Genomic DNA, 5,546 nt, shown 5'->3' with positions numbered 1-5,546 from the left:
TGGGTCAGGACGTCTTGAGAGTCAGGGGAGTTCATGTTTTGGGGCGTCTAGAGCACGATCTGGAGGTCTGGAGTGTGAAGACATCTCTGGCCCTGAGGCCTCAGGTACGTTTCTGCCCCAGGTGCATCACACAGTGCTGTGGTGACTGGAAAGTCACATGCCTTTAAGAGAATTTCTTCCAACTGTGAAGCGCAGGCCACAGCTCCTGCTCTGCCCACCCTCAGGGCTGACGTGGGCATCACAGGAGATGATCACATGTACTGTCTTTGCGCTGTAAAGTCTCTCATACAGGCAAATGAAGAAAAGCCAACCTCCAGCCTCCCCTGCCCTGGAGCATCCATGTCCCCTCTCTGGTCACCCACTGTCAAGTGTGTAGCTTCTTCTCCCAGGCATTTAATGATGGAGGAATCATGGAGCATTGAAGAATCCACCGCTTTTTCTAAAGTTTTAAATCTGTTCAATGATCTTCGGCCTCATCATGCTAACCAGTCAGCCCTATTAAAGTGTTTAGACTGCAGTGCAGAGAACTGGAGGCTGAAGGGTTGCAGGACATTCCCCAGTTCTTGTGGCTCTAAGTGGGACTGAGCCCAGGCCCTCAGGCCCCAGCCCCAATGCTCAGTCACTCTGCTCAGCTGACTTTCTGGACCTTCCCATCATAAAGGCATTTTCCACACAACCTTTCTCTTAGGTGTTTCAAGTGCACGTGAAAACCCAAGATCTTCCGAAAGCCCAGCATTGGCTCAGAGGCTGCAGGGGAGTCAGTGCAGTGGGATCCACATTTTGAGCTCTGCATCAATTACGGTCTGTTTCCTCTGGTCTTCTGCCAATGAGATGTCAGCTGCTCTCTTAACTGTCAGTGCATTTCCCAGGATCTTAGCTGATGAATTTGAGGAGAAAAGCATTTTCCTCCTTCAAGAATCTATACAGCCCCAGACCAGCAGCAAGTCAAGAAGGGGCCCCCGACCAAGCACAGGTGCACCTGTAGACGGTGAGCTGACGGCACTGCGCATACTCAGCCCTTATGTTGATTCAAGAATAACGATTGCAGGTTTGTTCCAAAGTTGCATGTTTAAAATAAATCAATAAAAATGCTAAGCCATATTGCTATGCATGTGAGAAAATTTTAATTTACCATTCAATCAGCAGTATTTCAACTGCAGAAAGATACATTCACAGCTCAGCTTTGGTTCACATTTAATAGCGAAACACTTCTGAAGCTCCTGATCAGACATTAACTGATTGTTAAACATTTGCTGCAATAGATCGGCCCCCAAAATAGTGTTGCAAAATGACTCTTTAATTAATAGATGTTATTATTTGGATAACTTTTACACTAGCAAAAAAATAGAACAGATACTGAAGTTAGCACAGGCCCCTTCCTCCATTTCCCCCATAATTGACATATCAGAATGGTGCATTTGTCATGGTTAATCAACCAATATTTACACACTATTAAAATGTCTTAGCCAGCATTAAGGATTACTTTCTATTTTGCATTTTCATGTTTATTTTTTAATTTGCAATGTCTTGCTCCACCTTGCATGCACTCATTGTTCTGCTGCTGACAACCCCCTGTGCTTCACCTGGTATTCTTTCCGTCTCTTCCTTGGAAACAGCTAATTTTTTTTTTTTTTTTAAGACCAATCTCACTCTGTTATCCAGGCTGGAGTGCAGTGGCATGATCTCGGATCACTGCAACCTCCACCTCCCATGTTCAAGTGACTCTCGTGCATCAGCCTCTCGAGTGGCTGCGATTACAGGCACCCACCACCACACTTTTAGTAGAGATGGGGTTTCCCCATGTTGGTCAGGCTGGTCTCTGACTCCTGACCTTGAGTGATGTGCCCACCTCGGCCTCCCAAAGTGCTGGGATTACAGGCATGAGCCACCACACCCAGCTGGAAACAGCTGATTTGTTAAATTGTCTCTAGAGTTTGCCTTTTTACAAAATGACACCTAGCTTGAATCATAGAGTATGTAGCTTCTTCAATAGACATTAAAGATCATGCCATGTTGGTCCATGGTACCAGCACCTTGCTCTGAAACATCCCAGCCTCCAGAACTGTGAGAAAGGAAAAACTGCATTTATACCACCCAGCCCATGGTATTTGGGTTACCTTTTCTTTTCTGGGGACAGGGTCTCACTGTGCTGCCCAGTCTGGAGTGCAGTGGTGTGATCTGAGTTCATTGCAGCCTTGACCTTCTGGGCTCAAGTGACCCTCCCATCTCAGCTGGGACCACAGGCGCACACCACCATGCCAGGCAAATTTTCTTTATATTTTTGTAGAGATGGGGGTCGCACTATGTTGCCAAGGCAGGTCTTGATCTTCTGGCCTCAAGCAGTGTTGGGATTCACTCAGGGTGGCTGGCAAGATATTAAGGGAAATATCAGGGAAAGTTATAAGATATAGTCTCAAACATTTTGGAAGGCAAAAAGCTTTTCATCACTTGTCATAATGGAACAAGCTGAAGGCAGCCAGTTCTTTCCTTAGAGCATGAGGTCACGGGTAAAAATTAGGGGTAATAGAAGCTTCCCCGGTTGAGTCTGTTCACCCCACATTCCTTTGTCTCTAGCTCCCTTGTTTACTCACATGGTCTGAAAACTAACCTTTGAGCCAATGGCCATCTGGGGGAAGGTCAAAGGGAGATTACCCCTTAATGGTGTTTGCTCTGGGCCGTGGAACCAAACCTTTCAACTGTTAATTATCCACCAGGATGTTGACTTAGAACTTCTGTCATTAAATCTAAACTGAATAAATGCGAGGAGGGACAGCTATTGAAGGGTTGGGTAGCTCAATGGCCCGCTGAGAGCAGCTGACTTGTTCAGGATACTTTGTGTGTGGAGGGTATTTATTCATCTGTCACAGAGTCAGGGTTTGCAGGACAGGCCCTCACAGGTGGGGATCAATGTCTCAAAGCAATCCACCTGCCTCGGCCTCCCAAGGTGCTGGGGAAAGAGGCGGGAGCCTCCGGCCCAGCCAGCCTTGTTCTAGGAGCCTGCACTGACCCTGCACGACTCTTCCAGAAGACACTGGTTGGAGAGGGTAGTCGGGAGGGGCAGTACCAGGCTTTACGCTGTGTGAAAGGGGAAGTTTTGCCCAGCAGCAAATCCTCTCTGGATTAAGAGTTTTGTGATTGGCAGCCACAGTGAACTAGAGAGACGCATCCTCCAGGAAAATCCTGAGCCTCCTCCAAGGTGTCTGTGCTGGCTTCTGGGGCCTTTGACCACTGCTTTCCATCTGGGACTTTGTGTTCACAGTGGGGGCAAAAGATCCGAGAAACTCTGTGCAGCGTGACTGGTCCTCGTGGTCTCTTCTCTCCTGTAATTGTAGGTGGCCTCAGAAAAACAGCCTGGATTCTGTGATCACTGACTCACTGGTGAAAAATCCAGATGAGAAGAAAGGCGGGCTTTCCTGCTGCCTTCAGTCTGGAGATCTGATTCCAGCTTCCCGCTGGGCACAAGGCGGGGCGGTGGAAGGAGTGGTTTTCACAGGTGAAGAACCCCGGCCTCATTGTACAGTCCCTGGAAGACATATGTCCCTCTAGGGGGGTGGGTTTGTGTGCACGGGACTCTGGGGGGGTCTTCATGAGTGTCATGCGGTGTGACTGAGTGTGTGTGGGAGTGTGTGGGTGGGAGTGTGTCTCCTCAGGAGGCCCGTCTCACCTACACAGCACAGGTGCCACATCAACATTTTCTAGGGGAACCCCACCACCACTGTGTGCTTTCCACGCATTGACACGTTCACGGCTCACCACAGCCTTGCCCACGGGCTCACTTTCCAGCCCTGCGCCTCGGAAAATGAGGCACAGAGATTGACCCACGCTCCTGAGCTTTTCTGTGAAACAGATGCAGGTGAGTGAGGGGCGGGGCCCTGTGTGGAAGCTCAGGACCACTGGGTGGCATTCTTTCCTCAGCAGCGGGCTCCGGGTCACAGGGCAGGGGTGATCCAGCCCCATGCATATGCCTGGAAATACCTGGGCAGGCAGAGTTCCAAGACACCACCTACGGTTAAAAGGCGGCCCCAGTGCTCACATAGCCCAGGTCATCTGTGCATATGTCACAGATTTTCACCCAGCTGTTAGCCTAAGAAGTCCAAGTCATGGAAACAGAGTAGAAGGGAGGTGTCGGAGAGTGAAGAAAATGGAGAGCTGGTGAAGGGCACATTTCAGTTATGTGATGAGTACGTTCTGGAGACCTGGCACACAGCATGGCGACCGTAGTTGATAGTGACGAACTGCACACTCAGTATCTGCTGAGAAAGTGCACCTGGAATATTCTCACCACACACACAAATGGCAACCATGTGAAGGGATGGGAATGTTTATGAGTTTGATGACGGTCCTCATTTCACATTGTTTGCATATACCAAAACTTCACATTTTATACCTTAAATATATATATTTTAGAATTGTTCAATTCTGTCTCAATAAAGCCAGGAAAATAGCCTCAGGAATATTCTGTGAGCTACACATCCTGGAAGTGATGAATTAGAACCGGCAGGACCCCTGGTGATCAGTGGGGCCCATCAGCCTGGCTGAAGTGCCCCAGGATTGCAGAGTTAGAGCACCAGCTCCTGGCCCACACCTCCCCCTGTAAGGAGCCGCCCTTCCGGCCTGTGTGAGCAGGTCCAGGGAGATGTCAGGAAGATACTGGCAGTTTAGCGGCAGTTAAACATGGCAGGAGAGGTCAGGGGACTTTCTTGTCGCATCGCAGTGTAGAGTTGGGCACATGGGGACACTGAGCATTTCCTGATGATTTAGGTGGCCTCTCGCTCCACAGCTGAGGACTCTGAGCCTCATCCCAGTCCTGTCTCTCTTTTTCAAGCCTGTTCCACCCAGGAGGATGACCCAGCAGCAGCGGAGCCCATGCGGAAAACCCACCATGCCCATGCACAGAAGGGCTGCGTCCATCTCAAGCCAGTGCCCCGAGTCATCCACAGGCAACACCGCCAGTGCACTGCCAGCCAGCCCCTCAGTCCTCCTGGCCTCCCTGAGAGGCTGCTGGGGGAAGTCCCACCTGACAGCAAGGAAGGAGTGCCTGTCTTTGTCCAAAATAGTGGCGACGCTTTGTTGATTTATTTCATTCCAAATTGGCTCATGTATGAAAATCTGGCAATATACATAACATGTGATACTGCTTCCTGGCAAGACAGGGTCAGTCACGAATGGCCTCAGCTTATAAACAAACCGGGAGAGGGCCTGCCCTCAGCACCTGTACTTCCTTCTTCTGGGACTAAGAATTTCCCAACTGCCAGCCAAGATAGACTCGGGAGATCCACCCTCCAGGGAAAGCTCCTGCATGTCCCACGGGTGTCCTCACCCTCCCTGCGGGGCTTTGACTGGACTACAGTTTCCCCTCTGTTTCTCTAAAGCAACATGTTCTGTAATTACGATACAGACTTGCTGGGAAGGGAAGAGTGTGGTCCCTTTAAATGATATGAAACAGGGGAAGGGAGGGCAAGCACTCCGGCCTTCATGCCCAAATGTTGCATTTCCCAAGACCGCCCTGGCCCACCTCCTTGAGAGAAGCATATCAGTGGAGCAAC

At 49.8% G+C, this 5,546-nt stretch overlaps 1 long non-coding RNA gene across 2 annotated transcripts in view; it reads left to right on the top strand.

The window, feature by feature from the left end:
* Positions 1-819, top strand: part of LOC119469948 — a 10,553-nt gene extending 9,734 nt beyond the window's left edge. For both annotated transcript variants that reach the window (XR_005198812.1, XR_005198811.1), the window contains one exon: positions 689-819. This is a non-coding gene — a long non-coding RNA (uncharacterized LOC119469948). The remainder of the gene's footprint in view (positions 1-688) is intronic.
* Positions 820-5,546: the final 4,727 nt, after the last annotated feature.

The sequence above is a fragment of the Cebus imitator genome, unplaced genomic scaffold (genome assembly GCF_001604975.1).
Source record: "Cebus imitator isolate Cc_AM_T3 unplaced genomic scaffold, Cebus_imitator-1.0 Scaffold1123, whole genome shotgun sequence".
Classification (NCBI taxonomy): domain Eukaryota; kingdom Metazoa; phylum Chordata; class Mammalia; order Primates; family Cebidae; genus Cebus; species Cebus imitator.
The sequence above is the reverse complement of the archived record's forward strand: the minus strand, read 5'-3'. Positions and strand labels throughout refer to the sequence as shown.